Genomic DNA, 26,308 nt, shown 5'->3' on the forward strand with positions numbered 1-26,308 from the left:
TGTAGGGCATGAGATAAAACGTAAAAAATAGTTAACAAAAATCTGTGATCATATAAAATTCAATTCAAAAAAAATAAGCTGCACATTAAGGCAATTTTGTTATTCAGAAAAACAATGTTTATTTAAATTTTAACTGATTCATAGTCCTTGAACTATTCTTCCCACAAAAACAAAGAATCCAATTTTCATTATATTAATCTTTTTTCTTGGAAAATAGAAAATACAATTTGAACCAATTTCAGCATAGCATAGTGATGAAGAATATGGCTTTAAACAGCCTGGGGTTCAAATCTCACTCTGCTGCTTATCAGCCCTGCCCCAGACACATTTCCTAACTTTCTTTTTTTTTTTTGAGATGGAGTCTCACTTTGTTGCCCAGGCTGGAGTGTAGTGGCGCGATCTTGGCTCACTGAACCTCTGCCTCCCGAGTTCAAGCCATTCTCGTGCCTCCCCCTCCCAAGTAGCCTGGATTTCAGATGCATGCCATCAAGCCTGGTTAATTTTTGTATTTTTAGTAGAGACAGGGTTTTGCCATGTTAGCCAGGCTGGTCTTGAACTCCTGATCTCAGGTGATTTGGCCTCCCAGGGTGTTGGGATTACAGGCATGAGTTGCTGCGCCTGGCCACATTTCCTAACTTTCTTAGCCTTAGTTTTCTCATTTGTAAATGTAGCTCTTACTTCATAGGGTTGTGAGGTTTAAGTGAGATATACCCATAGTAAGAAAATAATTCATGGTAAAATTTAAAATTTTATACCAACTACTGTGTAAGATATATTATACAGTAGTTCCCCTTATCTGTGATTTCACTTTCCACAGTTTCAGTTACCCATGGTCAACTGTGGTCCAAAAATATTAAATGGAACATTTCAGAAATAAACCCTTCATAAGTTTTGAATTGCACGCCATTCTGAGTAGTGTGATGAAATCTTGCGCCATCCCACTCTGTCCTGCCCTGAATGTGAATCATTTCTTTGTCCAGTATATTCATGGTATATACAATGCCTGCCCTATACAATGTGATTGTATGGGAGAATACATAGTATAGGTAGGAGGTTTGGTACTATCTGCAGCTTCAGGCATCCACTAGGGGTCTTGAATGTATCCCCTGCAGATAAGGGGAACCGTTATGTAAATGACATATATAAAATATACACCCATCTTTATAGGCAGATCGATGGCTTCCTGAAGATGTCCATGTTCTAATTCCCAGAACTTGTGAATGCATTACATTACATAGCAAAGAATAAAGGTTGCAGATAGAATTGAGTTTTCTAATCGGCTAACCTTAAGATAGAATATCTTTGGTGGGTTGAACATAATCACAAGGGTCCTTAAAAGTAGAAGAGGGGTTCGTGCCTATAGTCCCAGCTGCTAGGAAGATCACCTGAGCTCAGGAGTTTGAAGATGCAACGAGATATGATTGTGATACTGCACTCCAGCCTGGGCAACACAGAGAGATCCTGTCTCTTTTGTTTGTTTGTTTTTTTGAGACGGACTCTCGCTCTGTCGCCAGGCTGGAGTGCAGTGGCGTGATCTTGGCTCACTGCAACCTCTGCCTCCCAGGTTCAAGCAATTCTCCTGCCTCACCTTCCTGAGTAGCTGGGACTACAGGCGTGTGCCACCACACCCAGCTAATTTTTGTATTTTTAGTAGAGATGGGGCTTCACAATGTTGGCCAGGATGTTCTCCATCTCTTGACTTTGTGATCCGCCCTCCTCAGCCTCCCAAAGTGTTGGGATTACAGGCGTGAGTCACTGCGCCTGGCCGATCCTGTCTTTGAAAACAAAAACAAAAAAAACAAAACAAAAAACACTAAAACACAAAGACAGGTGTGGTGGCTCATTACTCTAATCCCAGCACTTTGGGAGGCTGAGGCAGGCGGATCACCTGAGGTCAGGAGTTCAAGACCAGCTTGACTAACATGGTGAAACCCCGTCTCTACTAAAAATACAAAATCAGCTGGGAGTGGTGGCACATGCCTGTAATCTCAGCTGCTAGGGAGGCTGAGGCAGGAGAATTGCTTGAACCCGGGAGGCGGAGGTTGCAGTGAGCCAAGGTCAGGCCATTGCACTCCAGCCTGGGCAACAAGAGTGAAACTCTGTCTCAAAAAAACAAACAAACAAACAAACAAAAACAGTGGGCCAGGTGCCGTGGCTCATGCCTGTAATCCCAACACTTTGGGAGGCCAAGACTGACGCAATGCTTGAGCTCAGGTGTCCCAGACCAGCCTGGGCAACATGGCAAAACCTCATCTCTACAAAAAATACAAAAAAAAAAAAAAAAAAATAGCTGGATGTGGTGGCATCCATGCCTGTAGTCCCAGCTACTCAGGAGGCTGATTGAGAGGATCACCTGAGCCCGAGGAGGTTGAGGCTGCAGCGAGCCATGATCACTGCACTCCAACCTGGGCAAACTGGAAGAGGGAAGGTCACTGCACTCCAACCTGGGCAAACTGGAAGAGGGAAGCAATAAAAGAAGAGTCAGAGAAGGAGATGTGACTATGAAAGAATAGTCAGCGAGATGCAACATTGCTGGGTTTGAAGGTGGACAGCAGGGCCACAGTCAAGGAATGTAGGTGGCCTCTAGAAGCTGGAAAAGACAAAGAAATGGATTTACTCCTAGAGCCTCCAAAAGAGGAGCACAGTCCTGCCAAGTCCAGTGAAACCCATGTCAGACTTGTAACCTACAGAAATGTATGGTAATAAATTTGTGTTGTTTTAAGCCTCTGAGTTTGTGGTAATTTATTACAGCAGCAAATAGAAAACAAATTAGGGCCAGGCATGGTGGCTCACACCTATAATCCCAGCACTTTGAGAGGCCGAGGCAGGTGGATCACCTGAGGTCAGGAGTTTGAGACCAGCCTCACCAACATGGAGAAACCCTGTTTCTACTAAAAATACAAAATTAGCCGGGCGTGGTGGCGCATGCCTGTAATACCAGCCACTCAGGAGGCTGAGGCAGCAGAATTGCTTGAACCTGGGAGGCGGAGGTTGCAGTGAGCTGAGATCAAGCCATGCACTCCAGCCTGGGCAACAGGAATGAAACTCTGTCTCAAAAGAAAAAAAAAAAGTATACACATTTGAAGTAGAAAGCTCTGATTAGAGACACAGAAATAATTGGAAGGAAGAAACACTGAAGGATGAGTCCAGGTGGGAGACTGTGAATTGTATACAGGGTGTCATCTTCACCATCGTGATTTTCCCCCAGCAAAGCTCTGCAACCCTGATATAGCCATGGAGGAGGCAGACAGCTGGATTGAACCTGGCTTGGGAAAGTTTAAGAAAAGGACAGTGGAGTAAAGGAAGAGAGCCCAAGAGGGGACCGTGCCGTTTACACTTCCCAGGAGAGGAGGAGGTGACAGACAGAAAGGAAAGGCCAAGGGCATGGGGGACTTGCACAGGTAAAGAATGAAGTTAACAAAAACTTATTACACATGATCACACCATTACTAATATTTAAATTTTAAAATACACTGCAAGTTTCAAAGATAGACTATTTTTAAAAGTAGACTTTTTAAAAGCAGTTTTAGCTTCACAGTAAAACTGAGAAGGTACAGAGATTTCCCACTTACTCCTTGCCCCCATACAAGCACAGCCTCCCCGATTATCAACATCTGCACCCAAGTGGTATATTTGTTGCAACTGATGAACCTACATTGAAACATCTTTATCACCCAAAGTCCATGGTTTACAGTATGGTTCTCTCTTGGTGTTGTACATTCTGTGGGTTTTAACAAGTGTATAATGATATATCTGTTATTATAGTATCATACAGAACAGTTTCACTTTTTGTGTGTGTATATGTGAAACAGGGTCTCCCTCTGTCTCTCAAGCTCAAGTGCAGCAGCTCAATCATAACTCACTGCAGCCTCAACCTCCTGGGCTCAAGCAAGCCTCCCACCTCAGCCTCCCAAGTAGGTGGGACTACAGGTACATGCTGCCATGCCCAGCTAATTTTTGTATTTTTTGTAGAGAGGAGGTTTTGCCGTGTTTCTGTGGCTGGCCTCCAACTTCTGAGCTCAAACAATCCACCTGCCTCAGCCTACCAAAGTGTTGGATTACAGATGTGAGCCACCACGTCTGGCTTAGTTTTGCTATCTTAAAAATCCTCTATGTTTCACCTATTCATCCCTCCCTCCCACCCTCTGTTCTTTTTTTTTTTTTTTTTTTTTTTTTGAGAGGGAGTCTCGCTCTGCCGCCCAGGCTGGAGTGCAGTGGCCGGCTCTCAGCTCACTGCAAGCTCCGCCTCCTGGGTTTACGCCATTCTTCTGCCTCAGCCTCCTGAGTAGCTGGGACTACAGGCGCCCGCCACGTCGCCCGGCTAGTTTTTTGTATTTTTTAGTAGAGACGGGGGTTTCACCGTGTTAGCCAGGATGGCCTCTGTTCTTTTTATTGTCTCCATAGTTTTGCCTTTTTCATAGTGTCATGTAGTTAGCATCACACAGCATGTAGGCTTTTCAGATTGGTCTCTTTCACTTACCAACATGCATTTAAGTTATCCCCCTGCATCTTATCATGGCTTGCTAGTTCATTTCTTTTTAGCGCCAAAAATATTTCATTGTATGGATGGACCATAGTTTATTTATCCATTCACCTAGGGTAGGATATCTTGGTTGCTGCCAATTTGGCTATTATAAATAAAGAAACTGCTATAAATATTCATGGGTAGGTTTTTACAGACAAACCATTTTTGAATACATAGTCTGAATATAGATGCAAATTTTCTTGATCAAATCCTAACAAGTCAAGTATAGCACACTGAATCAAAGTGTGTATCAATATGACCAGAAGAGTTTATCCTTCAAAAACATAATAAAGCAATAAAAACTATAATATTATGTTAGGAATAAAAAGCTCTTTAAATTGATGATCTCAACAAATGTTTTGAGGAATTAAACTGTTTGAGCATTTCCATTATTTCTTTGCCCCATCCATTCCTAGCCCTTAACACAGTCAGCGTGATACAGGGGGTCAATAGACTCTGTAGCAATGTTGTTTGTATTTCTTTTTATTCCCCCCCCCCCCCTTTTTTTTTTGAAATGGAGTCTCGCTCTGTCGCCCAGGCTGGAGTGCAGCGGCCGGATCTCAGCTCACTGCAAGCTCCGCCTCCCGGGTTTACGCCATTCTCCTGCTTCAGCCTCCCAAGTAGCTGGGACTACAGGTGCCCGCCACCTCGCCCGGCTAGTTTTTTGTATTTTTTTAGTAGAGACGGGGTTTCACCGTGTTAGCCAGGATGGTCTCGATCTCCTGACCTCATGATCTGCCCGTCTCGGCCTCCCAAAGTGCTGGGATTACAGGCTTGAGCCACCGCGCCCGGCCTTCCCTTTTTCTTCTGTTGAGATGGAGTCTCGCTTTGTTGCCCAGGCTGGAGTACAGTGGCATGATCTCGGCTCACTGCAACCTCCACCTCCTGGGTTCAAGCAATTCTCGTGCCTCAGTCTCCTGAGTAGCTGGGCTTACAGGCGCATGCCACCATGCCTGGCTAAATTTTTTTTTTTTTTTTTAGACGGAGTCTTGCTGTATGGCCCAGCCTGGAGTGCGGTGGTGCGATCTCAGCTCACTGCAACGTCCGCCTCCCAGGTTCAAGTGATTCTCTTGCTTCAGCCTCCTGAGTAGCTGGGACTACAGGCGTGTGCCACCATACCTACTAATTTTTTTGTATTTTTAGTAGAGATGGGGTTTCACCATGTTAGCCAGGATGATCTTGATCTCATGACCTCGTGATCTGCCCGCCTCAGCTTCCCAAAGTGCTGGGATTACAGATGTGAGCCACCACACCTGGCCTAATTTTTGTATTTTTAATAAAGATGGGGTTTCACCGTGTTGGCCAGGTTGGTCTCGAACTCCTAACCTCAGGTGATCCGCCCACCTCAGCCTCCCAAAGTGCTGGGATTACAGGCATAAGCTACCATGCCCAGCTGTTTGTATTTGTTTCTGTCTGAATAATGGGGCTCTGACACTTAAGAACTGACCGATTTGGGCAAGTTACTTAACATCTTTGTGCATCTTCTTCCCCATCTGTAAAACAGGGGCTTTTAATAGTACTTACTTCATGGATTAAATGAGTTTATATCTATAAACTCTTAGAATAATACCTGGAACATACATGTTTGTTAAATAAAATGTATAATATGTATGTGGATCATGTGTGTGAATGCTGGTCTTGAAGGGCTGTATGCAATTCTGTTAAAGTTATCTTGCTGAGTCAAACTGTCAGGTCTGTGATTTGATTTTATGCTACTTACAGGTCAAAAAGCTAGCCTGTTCCTGGTTTGTGAATGCCGGAGAAAGACAGGAGACATCTATGCCAGAGAAAAACAACTTTATTATTCACAGTGCAAGAAAAAAAAAAAAAAAAAGCCATGCCTATCAGAATGTTTGTATCAGTTTCTTTTGCCCTCAAGTCCCAAGTTCCACAGGGGTGACATGCACGGAGCCAGACAGTGGGTCTGCATTGCAGCTAATGAACAATAATAATATTGGGGAATTCACTGCTATTATAACAAGCAGTGAGATTGCTTTTTGTCCCAGAGAGAGATGTTACCTCATTCCTCAAGACTGCTCACTGCAAACACAACCATAAGAAATGGCTTGGGTCAAGCATAGTGTGGCTGAAAGCCTGTAAGGTGGCCCTTAATGGTTCTTGCCTGCTCTAATTCCTCCAGTTGACTGTGGGTGAGTTTATTGACTCACTTCTAACTAACTGAGTACGACACAAGAGATGAGAAGTTGCTTTAGAGATGAGGTTATAAAGACTGTGGCTTCTGTGTTGAGCATCATCTCATCAGCTGCCATGTTGCAAGCTGCCTCATGGATGGACCTGCATGTCTAGCCAACAGTCAGTGAGGACCTGTGGCCCACCAACAGCTACATGAGATATCATCTCAAGCCTCGAGGTGACAACAGCTGCAGCCCACACCCTGACTGTATCTTGTGAGAGACCCTGAGCCAGAGGCACCCAGCTAAACTGCATCCAGATTCCTGACCCACAGAAACTGTCAGAAAATAAATGTTGTTTTAAGCCCCTATGTTTTAGGGTAATTTGTTGTGCAGTAATAGATAATAAAAGGAGCCAGGGCTTGCATTCTTGACATTCTAAGGCCAGACATGCAGGGACACAGAGACCCATAGATAACCATCTCCCAAAAACAGGGTAAAACTAGAACCTTAGAGCTCAGCAATGCCGTCTTCCCAGAAGAGGGCTGAAAAGCTTAGGGCCCACCGTCTAGGTAGGAAGCAGATACTGAGCCTGGAAACTGGAATTTAGAAGAAAGCTGGAACTGGTCTTACCAATCTTGGAGCTGGTTTTTGAAGAATTTAGCTTGCTTGAGGACATTATGCAGGTTAGGACTTCTGCTTTGTGCACATAGTGGGAAGCAAAGTAGAGAGGAATCCTTTTACGGTGTCAAATGCTGAAATGTCTACCCTGCATTTAGTGAACCGAATTATCTAGTTGTATATTACTTCCTGTACTCTTTGCATTGTTTACCTGGAGCCCTTTGTAAAGTTTTTATTTTTATATTTTTGTTTTCAGACAGAGTCTCACTCTGTTGCCCAGGCTGGAGTGCAGTGGCGTGACCTCAGCTCACTGCAACCTCTGCCCCCTGGGCTCAAGCAATTCTCCTGCCTCAGTTTCCCGAGTAGCTGGGATTACAGGCATGTGCTACCATTCCCGGCTAATTTTTGTATTTTTAGTAGAGATGGGGTTTCACAATGTTGGCCAGGCTGGTCTCAAACTTCTGACCTCAAGTGATCCACCTGCCTCGGCCTTACAAAGTGTTGGGATTACAGGCATGAGCCACCCAGCCCAGCCTGTTAAAGTTTTTTAAAAGTCTCTTGTTTCATCTGTACTTCAGGAAATGAGTCAAATGCTTGAGCCTCAATAATAAAGGGGAAACAGTGCCCCCTGGAGGTCATAGTGGCAATGCCCAGGGACCCCAAGAGAGAAGGGAAGCCAGTGTAGGCATGGGAGATGGCAGGCAGCAGAGTTCTTTAGAAATGCTGAGAAAATATTTTATAAAACTGAAAATATTTTTTATTTAAAGCCTTTAATAAATTGGTGTAGGAATTTTAATAAATTAGTGTGGAAGTTTTCTTTCTTAACACAATAGAGAGCTTTTTGTTTTCCCCACGGAGAGTTGACTTTACACTTAATGGAGGACCAGACAGTATGATAATGAAGAACATGGGCTTTGGAATTTGACAGGTCTTCCTTTTCTTAATAGTATGTCTTTGGGCAAGTTGATAAATCTGTCTGAGACTATTTCTTTATCTGTAAAATGAGGATATCTTATTGGGTCATAGTGAGGATTAAATGAGATTTAGCACCTGAAAGCACTCAATGTTTGAGAGCTGTTATTATTAGTTACTATTACTACTATAACATTGACAAGATAAGGATGTTCCATATAACAACAAATACTTAATATACTGTAATATGTGCTGGCAGTAGAATTTTCAGATAAGAAGTTGTTACAGAAGATGTAAGTTAGAATAATTAGAGGAAAGGAGGAATTAGTGAGCAAGAAGACCCAAGGCTATTTAAGAAGGTACGAGGAAAAACAGAATCCTTAAAAACTTTCTATCCAATATGTAAACTGCATTCTTACAAATACATAATTAACACCATTAGTCTATTGGATAAGTGGCCAAAGGAGATGAAAAAGCAATTTACAAAGTATGTTATCAGGCAGCCTACTTATTAGTTAAGAAATGAGGCCAGGTGCAGTAGCTCATGCCTGTAATCCCAGCACTGTAGGAGGCTGAGGTGGTGGATCACCTGAGGTCAGGAGTTCAAGACCAGCATGACCAACATGGCGAAACTCCATCTCTACTAAAAATACAAAAATTAGCCAGGCGTGGTGGCGGGTGCCTGTAGTCCCAGCTACTTGGGAGGCTGAGGCAGGAGAATCGCTTGAACCCAGGAGGTGGAGGTTGCAGTAAGCCAAGATTGCAACATGGCACTTAAGCCTGAACAACAAGAGTGAAATTCTGTTTAAAAAAAAAAAAAAAAAGAAAGAAAGAAAGAAATGCAACATAAAGTCTCATGTCTCATGTACCTTTTAAAGTTTCAAAACATAATGAAAAATGAAAATAGGCCGGGTGCGGTGGCTCATGCCTGTAATCCCAGGACTTTGGGAGGCCGAGGTGGGTGGATCACCTGAGGTCAGGAGTTCAAGACCAGCCTGACCAACATGGAGAAACTCTATCTCCACTAAAAATACAAAATTTGCCGGGGTGGTGGCACATGCCTGTAATCCCAGCTACTCGGGAGGCTGAGGCAGGATAATTGCTTGAACCCAGGAGGCGGAGGTTGCAGTGAGCCGAGATAGTGCCATTGCACTCCAGCCTGGGCAACAAGAGCAAAACTCTGTCTCAAAAAAAAAAAAAAAAGAAAAGAAAAAAAAAGAAAATAATTGGTATTGGGGAAGACACAGGAAGAGGCATTGACCTTGGAACATGACATACTTGACTGCCTATTACCAGCTGTGAGAGCCAGTGTAAGTTACCTCCCCTCTCTGTGCCTCAGTTTCCTTATCTGTATACATGAGAAAGTTTAAAAATATGTTAAAAATCCTATTTATAATAATCACAACTATAAAATATCCTGAAACAAAATTAATAAGAAATGTTAAAACCCATTTAAAAAGGGAAGTATCTTCACATTGACCTATAAATTATATGCCATTTTTATTAAAAATCCAAATGGCAATTAAGTTGATTCTCTAGTTTATTTGGAAGCAAATGTTTGAAAATAGGCTGGGCACAGTGGCTCGCTCTGTAATCCCAGCACTTTTGGAGGCTGAGGCGGGCAGATCACAAGGTCAGGAGATTGAGACCATCCTGGCTAACATGGTGAAACCCCATCTCTACTAAAAATATAAAAAATTAGCCAGGCGTGGTGGCGGGCCCCTGTAGTTCCAGCTACTTAGGAGGCTGAGAGGCAGGAGAATCGCTTGAACCTGGAAGGCGGAGCTTGCAGTGAGCCGAGATTGCTCCACGACAGAGCGAGACTCTGTCTCAAAAAAAAAAAAAAAAAAAAAAAAAAAAAAAAAAAAGTTTGAAAAACAACTGACAAAATAAGACTTGGCCTATGAGATATTAAAAAGAACTGTGAAACTACATTGTAAGCAGGGCAGATCGGTACTGACCAGGAAAAGACAAATGGAGCAGAACGGTACTGACCAGGAAAAGACAAGTGGAGCAGTGGGGTGGAACAGAATCCACAAAATAAATCAAGTTCATACATTTAAGATTTCATACATGCTCAAAGTAGCACTTTAGATCAGTGGGGAAAGACTGGCTTATTTAATAAACAGCACCAGGATAACTGGCTATGATGTTTTCTGGCTCTTTGAGTGCCAATTCAATTAAATGAAACACTTATCTAGTTCTTACTACATTAAAAGTTCTATGCTAAGCACAGGAAGTTAGAAAGATAAATAATGTGATCCCTACTCAAGAAACCTATATTTTAGTGGAAGGTATATATTTGTATACAAGCACATATAATATAAGGCAGGATATGAGGAATCCAAAGAGCTATGGGAACACTAATTATGAGAGTGACTAATTATCAGTGAAGATGCAGGGAGGTCAGCCACTGACTAGTCAATTCATCCCAGACACTACGTCAAGGTTCTGGATGTATTGATGGCCAGTGTCTGTCCAGCCTGGTCCTCTAAACACTTATCAATTATAGGGATCAAGGAGGAGTGGCTGAAGCCATAGTAAATGGCTATTTGACAATTCAAGGATCCTGGCTCCTAACCCTCTTTCATCTCAAAGTAACTAATGTGTCTCTGTAAAATGCCTCCTAGTTTAAGGCCTGATCCAATAAGCACACCCAGAATTACCCAAGCTAAATTTTTAATTCACTGTCTGAAACACAAAGAAATGATAAATGCTTGAAGTGACAGATACTCCATTTACTATGATGTGATTATTACAAATTGGATATTATGGCTCAGAAAAGTTAAATGATTTCTCTAGTGTCATAGAGCTGGCAAGTGGTAGAATCAGGATGAAGCCCAGAGTGTATGAGCACAAATTCAATGGGAGATAAAAACCCCATTTTCTGTAAATATACAGTGGCTTTGAATCATCAAATCAGTAAATAATTCAAAATGATTAACATTAGATGAATATTTTTAAATCTTTTTTTTGTAATAATATTCGTACACTATAACCCATTGAAGAAACAAAGCGAAAAATCCCAGTGATGTAATTCTAGTTCCTGCAGGTAGCAAGACTCTTTACTCCATTGACAACAGTGGCCAATTACAGCCAACCAAACTCATCCTTCTTGGTGAAGACAGACACTGGGTTAAAGAACACATGTGTTATTTGGTCATGGCTCCTTCTATATATCCTCAAAGTGGAAACAAACTTGGTTTTTACTGATGCTACCTTCATTTCAACTATTTTTAGTTTTCTGATTTCTGAAGTGAAGACTGAGGTTAGCAAACTGAAGCATCATCTTAATGGTTTTTAAAAATGTCTGAGAAACTGTGTGCTATTTTTAGATTCAGTTAACTTAACAACAGTTGACAAATCATAGTAAGCAGGTCAAGCACCTGAGAAGACTGGATGATAAATTAAAACACTAAGCATGGCTGGGGGTGGTGGCTCATGCCTGTCATCCCAGCACTTTGGGAGGCTGAGATGGGCAGATTGCCTGAGGTAAGGAGTTTGAGACCAGCCTGGCCAACATGGTGAAACCCCGTCTCTACTAAAAATACAAAAATTAGCTGGACATGGTGGCACACCTGTAATCCCAGCTACTTGGGAGGCTGGGGCAGGAGAACTGCTTGAACCTGGGAGGCAGAAGTTGCAGTGAGCTGAGATCATGCCATTGCACTGTATACAGCCTGGGTGACAAAAGCAAAGCTCTGTCTCCAAACAAACAAACAAACAAAAAACACTAAGCACAAGCATTCTTATTAATGTGCAATAAGCATTCTTATTAAACAATGTGCAATATGTGTGCCAAGTAGGAAGTTTTTATGGTTCACTGGACTGGACTGTGTGCCAGATACTTCAAAGAACATTCCAAAGTGATAATCTGACTTGCTGAAGTTTAAAGTGAAGCCTCAAACACCATAGTTTGTCCTTTTTTTTTTTTTAATTTATGAATTTTTGTTATTTATAATAGTATTGAGACTTTTACAGGACAATTAATTCAGTTTCTATGAGTCAATAACATACATTTTCTAAAGAGAGTGAAAGTAAAAAGGAGGGAAAAAAAGCAGTGTCCTGAATTAAAAGAGAACTAAAAGATCTAACAACCAAATGCATTGTGTGGACCTTAGTGAGATCCTGATTCAAATGAATCAACTGTAAAAAGACATTTTTGATATAATCAGGGATATCTGGTTATGGAATTGATATTAGATATTACTAATAAATTATTAATTAAAAATTAAATGAACATGGCTTTGTAGTATGTAAGAAAATGTTCATATCTTAGAGATGGATCCTTGATTAATGAAGGAACAAAATTACATAATATTTAGGATTTGCTTTAAAATATTACAGTAAAGAAAAAAATGTCAGGTGATGTGAATATTGGCAAACAAGAATTGAATCAAAGTCATGGATGTTTATTGTGCTATTCTCTTATATAAGTTTGACTTTTACAAAATGAAAAGTTTTTAACAAAATACTCAAAACATTCAAAGGAGGGGAGGGAGTTATGGTTATAACAGTAGACCTTCCAGACTTATGAGGTGGCTATGGTGGTCACCATGAACTGTGAAAAACAATTCTTTTTTTTTTTTTTTTTTTGAGATGGAGTCTCACTTTGTCGCCCAGGCTAAAATGCAGTGGCATGATCTCAGCTCACTGCAACCTCCGCCTCCCAGGTTCAAGTGATTCTCCTGCCTCAGCTTCCTGAGTAGCTGGGACTATAGGTGTGTGTCACCACACAAGATAATTTTTGCATTTTTAATAAAGATGGGGTTTCACCATGTTGGCCAGGCTGGTCTTGAACTCCTGACCTCAAGTGATCCACCCATCTCAACCTTCAAAAATTCTTGGATTACAGGCGTGAGCCACCACATCCGGCTCCTGCTTCCACTCTTGACCCTCTCTAGTCATTCTCTACCTACTAGCTATAGCTGTATTTAAGACCATAAATCCAGTCATCTCATTCTTTTCTTTTTCTTTTTTTTTCTGAGATGGAGTTTCACTCTTATTTGCCCAGGATGGAGTGCAATGGCACGATCTCAGCTCACTGCAACCTCCACCTCCAGGGTTCAGGTGATTCTCCTGCCTCAGCCTCCCAAGTAGCTGGGATTACAGGCATGCACTGCCATGCCTGGTTAATTTTGTATTTTTTAGTAGAGACAGGGTTTCACCATGTTGGTCAAGCTTGTTTTGAACTCCTGACCTCAGGTGATCCACCCACCTCAGTTTCCCAAAGTGCTGGGATTACAGGTGTGAGCCACTGCACCTGGCCTCACTCTTTTCCTAAAACCCTTCAATGGATTCCCATTCCTGGAACACAATCCAAAGCTCTCCTGTGGTTCATGTAGTCCTCTGGGAGCTAGCCCCTGTCTTTTGGACACCACCCGGTTGCATGTGCTCTAGCCTCGTGGCTTCTTTCAGAGCTTAGTGGCCAAGGTCTGCCCTGGTCCATGACCCTCTGAGAGCCGGTTGGGATGTTACTCCTGGCACACCCTTCCCCACTTACTGTTTTTTTCCTTATAGAGTCCAGCTCTCTATCCTCTCAGCAATTTATTTGTTTCATGTCTCCACTCTTCTGAAATCTCCATGTATATTTTGTTTACCACTGTACAGCCAACAATATTCAATATTTAATCAGTTAAGAAATATTTCTCTTCAAGCTTCTGGTCCCATAAGTATCACGTGAATATTGAAATGTAGTTTTGAAATGTTAAAAACAGGGAATTTGGTGACTACTGTCCAAAAAATTGGCCTAAACTTCTGAGGAATTAGTGTTGAGAGAACAGAAGAGGCATTTTGAGAGAAGAAATATGAGAGGGCAGCAAGTGATGATTAGACTGCAGTGCAAAAGCTTACAAAAGGGGAGATGGCAATGCCACTGTGATTCTCTGTCTGTTTGAATTCATTAATCTCTATGTCCCTGTGATACCCTTTCTGCTCAGTCAGTGCCCAGACTTCTGTCTGAATTCTCTGCTGTGCAGTGAAGCACAGCTCTCACTTACAGGAAGGATCAGGAGACAGGATCCAGATGACTGGCCTGGACCTCTCACTCCCACGCTGGGAGACAAAGTTGGTAGGAGACATGCAAAAATGGACATATCACAATCACGGGGAGGTTTTAATGAACTTATCTAAAGATTAAGAGCTCAAACATACAAAATATGAACAAGACAGTAGGCCGGGCGCGGTGGCTCAAGCCTGTAATCCCAGCACTTTGGGAGGCCGAGACGGGTGGATCACGAGGTCAGGAGATCGAGACCCTCCTGGCTAACACGGTGAAACCCCGTCTCTACTAAAAATACAAAAAACTAGCCGGGCGAGGTGGTGGGCGCCTGTAGTCCCAGCTACTCGGAGGCTGAGGCGGGAGAATGGCGGGAACCCGGGAGGCGGAGCTTGCAGTGAGCTGAGATCCGGCCACTGCACTCCAGCCTGGGCGACACAGCGAGACTCCGTCTCAAAAACAAGACAGTTAACAAATTTGAGCTATTGGATTTACATAAAACTATACATTCATATTATTATTTTAAAAATTTGACACTGAATGGTTCTTATGATGCAACAGGCACTGGTTGTAAGTGCTTTACACTTATTAACTCATTTAAATAACTGAAGAGTGCACATTCTTTCTTACATTATACAGAACGTTTATAAAAGTGGTCATGTACTGGGTCAAAAAGCAAGCCTCAATAGATACCAAAAAATCAGTGTTTATAGATCTTATCACATGTAGTAAAAGGACAAAAACACATTAGAAAGCAGGTTCCTTGACAAAGGAAGAAACAGACAGGGAGAGCAGGAGATGGGTGCAGAGGTGAAGTTTTAGCTCTACCTAAAATGCTTTAGAAGGAAGGAAGGAAGGAAGGAAGGAGAGGAAGAAGGAGGGAGAGAGAGGAGGGGGGGGAGGGGAGGGGGGAGGGGAGGGGGGGGGAGGGGAGGGAGGGGAGGAGGGGGGAGGGGGAGGGGAAGGAGGGGAGGGGAGGGGAAGGTAGGGGAGGGGAGGGGAGGGGAGGGGAGGGGAGGGGAGGGGAGAGAAGGAGGAAGGGAAGAAAAGAGAATAAAAATCCAAATGGAAGGATATTCTGCAAAAGTAACTGGCCTAGGCCGGGCGCAGTGGCTCACGCCTGTAATCCCAGCACTTAGGGAGGCCGAGGTGGGCTGATTATGTGAGCTCAGGAGGTCAAGACCACCCCTGGGCAACACAGTGAAACCCATCTCTACTAAAATACAAAAAATTAGCCTGGCGTGGTGGCAGGCACCTGTAGTCCCAACTACTTGGGAAGCTGAGGCAGGAGACTTGCTTGAACCCGGAAGGCAGTGGTTGCAGTGAGCCGAGATCGCACCACTGCACTCCAGCCTGGGCAACAGACTGAGACTCCATCTCAAAAAGGAAAAAAAAAAAAAACTGGCCTGTATTTTTACAAAATGTCAATGTCATGAAAGATAAAGCCAGACTGAGGAAGTGTTCAGCATGAAGGAGACTAAAGATACACAACAGAGTGTAATGCATAATCCAGGATTTTCTTTTACTATAAATGAGATAGACATAATCCAGAAATAATTTTAGTACATTATTAGGACAACTGGTGAAATCTGAATAAGATATCTAGATTAAAGTATTCTATCAATGTTAGTTTCCCAGATTTTGATAATTGTTCCATGGTTGTGTAAGAGAATGTCCTTATTTTTAGAAAATTAGGACTGGAGTATTTAGGAGGAAACAGTCATCATGTATGCAAATTTCTCCTAAATGGTTCAGAAAAATATAACCAGCAAATGTAATATCGAGAGACAAGGATAAAGCAAATGTGGAAAAATATTAACATTTGGGAAACTGTGGAAGGTATATGGGAATTCTTTGTAATAAAAATAATTTTTCTTTTTCTTTTTTTTGAGGCAGGGTCTTCCTCTGTCACCCAGGCTTCAGCCTCAACTCCCTTGGGCTCAGGTTATCCTCTTGCCTCAGCTTCCCGAGTAGCTGGGACTACAGGCATGCACCACCATGGTTGGCTACTTATTTTTTTATTTGTTTTTAGTAGAGCCGAGGTCTTACTATGTTGCCCAGGCAAGTCTCGAACTGCTGGGTTCAAGTAATTTACCCACCTTGGCATCCCAAAGTGCTGGGATTACAGGCATGAGCCATCATACCTGGCCAATTTTTCTAAAAGTCTAAAATTAAGTCAAAATTTTGAAAAAGTTATAGCAATTATGGCAATCTCAATTATGGGTAAATGTGTGTCACATTATCTTCTTTACATTTTAAGTATTTCATAATTTCAAAATAAAAAAAACTCAAGCAGAGCAAATTGTTTATAAGAGGAAACCTCAGAAGAGATGAGACAGTTGTCAGCTGGTAAAAGGTTCTCTTTCAGGAAACTGAAACTGGGTGCCAGGTGGCTGCAGAGGGGGTGAGAGCTTAGCCCCTACCTCTCCACTGGAGCCTAGTGACCCCATGCAGATAACAACCTGCCCAACTCTTCAGCCCTGACCTGGCATATTTATCTATAACTGGCAGTTCTTCTCTGACAGGATAGATTAATAAGCATTGAAATACATCTAAAATTTATGTACCTATTGTTCATGCAGGTATGCTAGTGTTGTTCAGTCAGCATTTGTAAGACATTCATTGTAAACAAAGCACTGAATTAGACAGAAGAGATGAACAGAAAGATAAACAAGACCTGGCCAAATGTTGCCCCAAATCTATACCTGATTAGAGACAGGAAGGGCCTTGAGTGCCTGTGTGTCAGTGGTGATACTATTCACTTGCATTTTTTTTCTGCCACATTTCATTTTCATACCAATTCTGGTTAGTAGGTTTCATTTATTCTCATTTTACAGATGAGAAAGACCAGAGACATTAGCTTGCCCAAAATTACTCAACTACTAAATGACAAAGCCAAGAGTATCATGTCCGAGCTAACATGTCTGACTCCAGAGTTCATGTTCTCTCCTTATCATATTTTATAAGTCACAAAAACATGAATACAGCAAAATTTCACTTACTCAACACTCCTGGGGATGAGTCATGCTGGACAGATGAGTAAGTGAAAGGCCATCCTCTGAGAAATATTGTTCAAAACCTTCCAAGGTTAGAGCAGAGAAGACTACAGAAGCCTTTGGACAGTCTTTTCCTCCCTGTGGTTCTTTTCCTCTTGGGCTTCTGGGATGTCAAACTCGGCACATCTGGTCTCTCGGACACACATCCTCTCTAAAAGCTCCAGCAGAAGATGGCCAAAGACCCCTTTTGCCTTTTCTGCTTCCCCAAAGCACAAATGAGAGACTGATAAATTCAGAAATAATTCTAATACCTACAAAATGAGAACAAAATAGGAAATACTTAAAAGCAGTCAGGTTTTCAAAGCACAGCTTTCTGATACTCACCCAGTCCTCTATCTTAAAACAATACCCCTTGGTTTTAGAGAGTGTGACAGCTATGCAGGTCTGTTTCTCATTTGTCACCATTTTGCTATCTCCTGGCCAAGCAGCTGTCAGTATTTATCTTGTCCATAGTCCTAGAAATGGGTCTAATGATTCATTCTACTTCCATATGTAACCTCTCTGAATTTTAGTTTTGTCATCTGTATAAAAAGGGAATAAAAATATCTAACTCATAAAGACCAAATGGGGAAACCGTGCACGCATATCACAAGCAGTAAGCACTCCTATTAGTTGCCCAAGTCGAAACAGCTGGTAAGTAAGAGCTGGGACTCCATCTAGCCAGACTGGCTCCAGAATCAGTGTTTCTAATCACCTGTGGTGAAAGCCAAGCACCCACACCTGCACTCCACTCAGTTTGCCTTTCTAGTTCATCTCTATCCAAAACCAGGGCCCACAAGCTGATACCACAGCAAGAACAGAATTGAGGGAAGTGGAAAGAGCCTATGAATCCATCATATCATATACAGATGGTATAATTTACAACTAAAGATGCAGCTACTTTATAACATTCTGTACAGTTTGAATTCTTAGAGTACGCATGTAATACTTTCATAAGCAATAAAAAACATACAAATTCACTTTAGGATAAAAAATTACCAAGCCTAGGAACTTTGGAAAGGAAGAAGGGATTGCATATAGGAGTTTTCATTTGATGTTTAATGTCAGTTAAATTGCATTAAAACAAACTGTCAGTAAATAGTATTTTCCTGTATCATGACAGTGGCTAAGAATAAGGGTTAAGAGTAGACATGGGTTGAAGTTCAGCAACACTACCTTACTAGTTGTTTGAACCTTACCTAACTTCTCTGAGTGTGTTCTCACTTATAAATGGGAATAATAATACTGATCGTATAGAGGTATTGTTAGGCTTAAGACAGTATAAATGAGGTGCCTGGTATGGTGCCAGATTCATCACAAGCACTCAATATTTTTCTTTCTACAGTATCACTTCTATGGCTGAAGAGTATCCCATCTCATGGGGATGTGCCATGATTCATTTACCCAGTCCCACACTGTTATTGATCATCTTCAATTTTGTCAATAATATAAATAGCAAATTTTTTTCACATGCTTCTGTTTATTTCTTTAGGGTGAAACCCTGTAAGTGAGATGCTGGATCAAACGATGAGCATTATAAACTTTTGACACACGTTATCTACCAAACATAGTTTTACTAAGTTAAATCTTCTCTATATTAAAGGTATTTATTCAGCTTTTACCAATGCTGCATATTATTTTAAAGATCTGTGCTAATTTTATTGGCCAAAAAAGACACAAACAACTCATATTGTTACGTACACATTTATTAGACATTTCAGTTTCTTCTTTTGTTATGTTATAAAGCTCTTGGGCTCTTCAAAGTATGACTTGGCACAAAAAGAGAAAAACAATTGAAGTATGTAAAGTTTTTAATGTAGTATATTACGGAGGTGGCATTTCAAGTCATTTATAAGAGGATGAATTTTTCCAATGGGTTTTTTTTTTTTTTTCTTTGAGACGAAGTCTCACTCTGTTACCCAGGTTGGAGTGCAATGGCACAATCTCAGCTCACTGCAACCTCTGCCTCCCGGGTTCAAGCAATTCTCTTGCCTCAGCCTCTCCAGTAGCTGGGATTATAGGTGTGCACCACTGCGCCTGGCTAATTTTCATATTTTTAGTAAAGATGGGGTTTCGCCAAGTTGGCCAGGCTGGTTTTGAACTCCTGACCTCAGGTGATCCGCCTGCTTGGCCTCCCAAAGTGCTGGGATTACAAGCGTGAGCCACCGTGCCCGGCCTTTCCAATGGTTTTCAAAGTGCTCCTGGCAGCCTCCCATGAGGGAAAGTGTGGGAATGGGGGTAGGGGGTGCTGGCTGGTTGGGATAACTCTCATTCTTCCCCACTTCAACTACACTAATCTGTTCTACATACTGAATTTATTGGTAAGCTTTGATCTGAAGGGTTGCATACCTGAAAACAAAAACAAAAACACATTTAATGCAAGGTTTGGGAATAACTGGCATTTTTCAATCAATAAATACATGCACAAAATGAGCTGAATGTCTTTTACATCATATAAAAAAATATATTTCAACTGGATTAAAACATTAAATGGAAAAAAGCCCACAGAAATGACAACATAAGGAAGCATTAACTGATCTTGGGGATAAAGAGGACCTTTTCCAACGCTCTGATAAAAGCAAAAACCATAACAAGAGGCACTACTGTCTGTATTGGTTTTTCCTAAAGTGTGCGCCTCTGATATAGGTTCAGAATGGTTTCATAGCCATAGAAGTGTGAAAATGCTACATATCAATAATAGTGCAGAGAGGACCAGGCGCAGTGGCTCACGCCCATAATCCCAGCAGGGAGGCCGAGGCAGGTGGATCACCTGATGTCAAGAGTTTGAGATGAGCCTGGCCAACATGGTGAAACTCATCTCTACAAAAACTACAAAAATTAGCCAGGTATGGTAGCAGGTGCCTGTAATTCCAGCTACTTGGGAGGCTGAGGTAGGAGAATCACTTGAACCTGGGAGGCGGAGGTTGCTGTGAGCCAAGATCGCACCACTACAATCCAGCCTGGGTGACAGAGCGAGACTCTGTCTCAATAAATAAATAAATAAATAAATAAATAAATAAATAAATAACGAAAATAATGCAGACGTGGCTTAGGACAGTAACATCCAATTATTTCTATCAGCATCCCAGATCACCACAAAATAAACACTCGATATGAAACAATGTGCAGGAGGACATAGTCCAGTGTTGTGTGCCCCCAGCAGACTCCTGACATTAAGCCCTTCTTTTTCCTAGACATTCTAGAGCCATCACTATTGCTCTCTGGAGAATCACAATGTCCTTAGCATAGAAAGGCTCTGAGAAGACCTACAGTGGAAAAAGAATAAAACTAATTTAGTCCACATTTGACTACAGAACTCTTCCCTCAACAAGATGCCTACTAATATCCATAGAATTCCAGGCTATGTGGAAATTAATGTTTGAACAGGAAAATGCTGTACCAGAGGTGTCCTTGTAAAAGATGTAGTCCATTTCTTGTGATTTTACTGATACTCAATTTGAGGCCCTCTTTGATGTAATCTGTGGACACCTAGTGCTGATGCTTTAACTTAGTACATACACATAATTTCCTACAATAAACTGCTGCCCACCTACATAAAAAACCCTGCTTGCAGAGTGCCTTATATTTAAATTCTTATACATCATCACAATGCACTTATATCTTGGAATAATACGAAAGGATTTATTTAAATGATCCACTTAAAAAAGAAGTACGCAGGCTTGTGCTTTTGCTCTTACCTATTAAAATGTCTTCTGCAACTACAGATGTAGAAAGTATGTCAGGTACTTCTTATTCTGATTTTTATGTCATACAAAAGGAACTGAATTAGACTGTGTTTAGGAGACAGAGTTAAATGGATCAGAGAGACGGATCGGGCCCTTCTACAAAAACTCAAGATTCTTACTAGAATGAAGATATAACAAGTCTTTCACTTAAGTAAATTCTTAAACTTTATATTCTTCCACCCTAAAAGCATCCTTCAGGTTCTAAATAAAGGGAAAATAAAGACAGGTAACAGGCAAAAGTAATACAATTGCAGTGATAAGCATTCTCCTGCTCCAACAATTGCCGTTTAAAATTAATAGTAACTCTAGGCCGGGCGCGGTGGCTCAAGCCTGTAATCCCAGCACTTTGGGAGGCCGAGACAGGCGGATCACGAGGTCAGAAGATCGAGGCCATACTGGCTAACAAGGTGAAACCCCGTCTCTACTAAAAAATACAAAAAAACTAGCCCGGCGAGGTGGCGGGCGCCTGTAGTCCCAGCTACTCGGGAGACTGAGGCAGGAGAATGGCGTGAACCCGGGAGGCGGAGCTTGCAGTGAGCCGAGATCTGGCCACCGCACTCCAGCCTGGGTGACAGGGCGAGACTCTGTCTCAAAAAAAAAAGAAAAAAAAAAAATTAATAGTAATTCGGCTGGGCATGGTAGCTCACACCTGTAATCCCAGCACTTTGGGAAGCTGAGGCAGGCGGATCACCTGAGGTCAGGAGTTCAAGACCAGCCTGGCCAACATGGCAAAACCCCATTTCTACAAAAATAAAATAAAATAAAATAAAATATGAAAATTAGCTGGGTATGGTGGCACATGCCTGTAATCCTAGCTACTCCGGAGACTAAGGCAGGAGAATCAAACCTGGGAGGCGGAGATTGTAGGGAGCCGAGATTGCGCCACTCCATTCCAGCCTAGGCAACAGAGTGAGACTCTGTCTCAAAAAATAAATAAATAAATACAAAAATAAACTAAAATCAATAGTAACTTGAATTGTAAAGTGTTAGGTTTATGAGCATTAAGATTCAACTTCTAATCTATTGTTTATTTTTATTTTAGAGACAGCATCTCTCCCTGTCACCCAGGCTGGAGTGCAGTGGTACTATCATAGCTCACTGCAGCCTCAAACTCCTGGGCTCAATCAGTCCTCCTGTCTCAACCTCCCCAGTAGCTAGGACTACAGGCACATACCAGTACAGCTGGCTAATTTTTAAAAATTTTAAATTTATTACTTGTAGAGATGTGGTTGACCAAGTTGGTCTTGAACTCCTGGCCTCAAGTAATCCTCCAGTCTAAGCTTCCCAAAGTGCTGAGATTACAGGCATGAGTCACGGCTCCCAGGCCCTCTGTACATTTAATAATGTCAATGCAAAAACACCTGTTTGCACAAATACACTACATTATTAACTTCCTGGTCTTCTGTTGCTAGCTTGAAATAACCAGATCTCAAATGTTAATAAAAATTCTGGCACTACAAAACACCGGAAAGCCGGTTTTGTTTGAATATCACTTGATAAATCTTTAGCAGAGTCTTACTTTAAGACAAGGTTAGTATTTTTTGACTATTTAAAATCTGAATTATATAGTATCTAATTTAATTCTTCCTGGGAACCAAAAAAAAAAAATTCCTCATTGTGTATTTACTACTTTACTTACAGTGACTAAGTTTTTGCAAATATATGTAAGTACCTGCGTGTTATGTAGAATTTCTATTTTTAGTGGGAACGTGGCACTGACAGTTACAGCACTGAGTTTGCCATGGGCTACTGTGTGACAACTCTCCCACCTCTTTTCTCAAAATGATCGTGAAACCTTACACGTTTTGTCATAATGTTCTTTGGCTTTCAACTGATAAAAACAAAATCCTAAACTCTGTGAATTCAGGCACTCAAAACTTCATGTTTTAAGATGCCATCTGGAAAAAAAATCACAATATGACTTTGCTTTAGATTAGCATCAAAATGACAACACAAACATTTTTAAACTGTAAAGAAATGGTGGATTCTCCAGGAACTTATGCTTGAATATCAGGCTGAAACACACTGCCATAGATGATAGCCATTAATTCATTCAACAATATTTATTGAGGCTATATATGCCTCGCACAGGGAATCCAACAATCAACAAACTGCCCACCCTTATGAAAAGCCTTACTAAAGAGTCTAGTGGGTAAGGACGACAACAGACAAGTAATCATATAATTTCTGATGATTAGTGGTGTAAAAAAAATGAGTGGGGGCCAAGCACAGTGGTTCACACCTATAATCCCAGCACTTTGGGAGGCCAAGGAGGGTGGATCACCTGAGGTCAGGAGTTCAAGACCAGCCTGACCAACATGGTGAAATCCCATCTCTACTAAAAATACAAAAATTAGCCGGGCGTGGTGGTGGGTGCCTGTAGTCCCAGCTACTCAGGAGGCTGAGACAGGCGAATTGCTTGAACCCAGGAGGCGGAGGTTGCAGTAAGCCAAAATCGCGCAACTGCACTCCAGCCTGGGTGACAGAGCAAAAAAAAAGAAAGAAAATGAGTAGGATAGGGGAAGAGAGAAAAAGGATAGAGGTGGTGTTTTAGAGACGTTGGTTAGAAAAACCATCTCATTGGAACTGAGATTTGAGCTGACAACTATATAAATTCTACCTGGGAGGAGTTTTCCAGGCAGAAGAGCAAGTGCCAAGGTCCTAAGACAGGAATGTACTTGCAATGTTTGAGGACCCACAAGGAGGTCAGTGTGGCTGAAGCACACAAACCACAGAAATAATGTCAGAGAAGCCAGGTGCCATATTATACAGGGTCCTTTATGTTGTAGTGACGACTTTGTTGGTCTTTAGAAAAGACAAAAGATTGCAGAAGGCATGCTTCAGGCAGATGGAGGATGGAACTTCTAGCTCTGGAACTCAATTTTTTTCTTTTACTTTTAAAAATCCACCTCATTGGGCCAGGCGCAGTGGCTCATACTTGTAATCCCAGCACTTTGGGAGCCCAAGGAGGGCTGATCACCTGAGGTCAGGAGTTCAAGACCAGCCTGGCCAACATGTGTTTTTTTGAGATGGAGTCTTGCTCCGTCACCCAGGCTGGAGCGCAGTGGCGCAATCTCGGCTCACTGCAAGCTCTGCCTCCCGGGTTCACGCCCATTCTCCTGCCGCAGGCTCCCGAGTAGCTGGGACTACAGGCACCTGCCACCAGGCCCAGCTATTTTTTTTGTATTTTTAGTAGAGACAGGATTTCACCGTGTTAGTCAGGATGGTCTAGATCTCCTGACCTTCTGATCCGCCTGTCTCGGCCTCCCAAAGTGCTGGGATTACAGGTGTGAGGCACTGCGCCTGGCCTATAATGTGTTTTTTAAAGAGGGGGGATTATGAAGCAAATATGCTGAAAAATTAACATTTGTTAAATCTAGTAGTGGTTGCATGAGTTTTTTTACATTATTTTTGTGTATACCTTTAAATGTTTCAAATATTTTAAGAGAAAAAAGTAGACTTTCACTTAAAATGTTAATAAGAATATGAGTGTGGTGGTATGTGCTGGAGGTTCCAGTTACTTGGGAGGCTGAGGTAGGAGGATAGTTTGAGCCCAAGAGTTCAACTCCAGCCTAGGCAACATAATAACACCTTGTCTCTTAAACAAAAAATTACATAAAATTTAAAAATTAAATGTTAAACAAGAAATATCTAATAACAAGATTGCTCATGATGTGATTACACAATACAGGAGAAAAACGATATGCACAGTATAAGAGTCAGTATAGCAGAGTGGTTCTGGCACCAGATTGCTTTGATTTTATTTTATTTTTTGTTTTCCTTTTTGTTTTTTGTTTTAAGGCAGAGTCTCACTCTGTCACCCAGACTGGAGAGCAGTGGCGTGATCTTGGCTCACTGCAACCTTCATCTACTGCATTCAAGAAATTCTCCTGTCTCAGCTTCCCAAGTAGCTGGGACTACAGGCAGGCACCATGCCTGGCTGATTTTTGTATTTTTAATAGACAAGGTTTCACCACGTTGGCCAGGCTGGTCTCAAACTCCTGGCCTCAAGTGATCCACCTATCCTGGCCTCCCAACGAGCTGAGATTACAGGTGTGAACCCAGCCCTGCTTTGGTTTTAATCCTAATTATGCTACCTACTAGCAATGAGACACTGAACAAGTTACTTAACCTTTCTGAGCCTCAAGTTCTTCATCCGAAAAATAATAACAGTAATGGTACCTGCTTCATAAGGATATTAAAAGGATTAAGTAAATACTACGTGTAAAGATCCTGGTGCACAATAGATGCTAAAAAGGTGTTAATAGCTATTTTTATATAATTTTTGTTTCCAAAAAAGTACATACTATATACACATAGAAAAAAAAAGAGCTTGAATGGTCCATTAAAAATGTTAGCAGTTATAATCTCTGATAGATAATTTTAATTTTCTTTTTTTTACCTATTTCTGCACATTCTGACACGCAATTCCTTTTGTATTACAAACAACAGAAACACAACAACAAGACCTTCCCCAAAAGTGTCCTACAAGTTTGGTAAGCAGTGATTCTCAGTGTGATCCTTGCAAGGACTGGCAGCATCTGCAACCAGAGAACTTGCTAGAAATGTAATTCTCAGGCTCCACCTCAGATACACTCATTCTAAGATGGAGCCCAGCAATCTGTGTTTTAGTAAGTCTTCCATTTGGCTGTCATGCACATTAAAGCTTGAGGACTACTGTGTGAAGGAATAACTTGTAGCTCTGTACTTGGTCATTTGTCTCAAGGGGCCCTGGTGTAAGGCCTTAAAGAGTGAAATACTGGCCACTGCTCAAAGACATTCACATTAGAAAAAAAAAAAAAGGCCGGGCACGGTGGCTCACGCCTGTAATCCCAGCACTTAGGGAGGCCAAGGCAGGCGGATCACGAGGTCAGAAGATCAAGACCATCCTGGCTAACAAGGTGAAACCCAATCTCTACTAAAAATACAAAAAAAAAAAAAAAAAAAAAAATTAGCTGGGCGTGGTGGCGGGCGCCTGTGGTCCCAGCTACTCAGAGTCTGAGGCAGAAGAATGGCGTGAACCCAGGAGGCGGAGCTTGCAGTGAGCCGAGATCGTGCCACTGCACTCCAGCCTGGGCGACAGAGCGAGACTCCGTCTCAAAGGAAAAAAAAACAACAAAAAAGAAGTTAAACTGCTGCTGACCCAACAAAACTACATCAAGCCGAGTTTGGCTACTGGCCACCAGTTTGTATTGACTTCTTGGTTAATTCTCTCTCAAATCAGTAAGCAGCTGTGATGTAGTGGAAAGACTGAGTGCCGAACAAGGGAAAACCTTGATTTGAAGCCCAGCTCTATTTCATAGCTGGTGGTAATAAAAACGATGTTAACCTTTAGAGTT

At 41.8% G+C, this 26,308-nt stretch overlaps 1 protein-coding gene across 1 annotated transcript in view; it reads right to left on the reverse strand.

Annotated features, from left to right (window-relative positions):
• Window positions 1-26,308, reverse strand: part of LOC104668803 (serine/threonine-protein kinase Sgk3) — a 194,785-nt gene that overhangs the window by 164,802 nt on the left and 3,675 nt on the right. The window contains exon 2 of the mRNA XM_030937860.1: window positions 17,191-17,495. The gene's annotated coding sequence lies outside the window, so the exon portion shown is untranslated. The remainder of the gene's footprint in view (window positions 1-17,190; window positions 17,496-26,308) is intronic.

Source organism: Rhinopithecus roxellana, chromosome 9 (assembly GCF_007565055.1).
Source record: "Rhinopithecus roxellana isolate Shanxi Qingling chromosome 9, ASM756505v1, whole genome shotgun sequence".
In the NCBI taxonomy this organism is placed as follows: Eukaryota; Metazoa; Chordata; class Mammalia; order Primates; family Cercopithecidae; genus Rhinopithecus; species Rhinopithecus roxellana.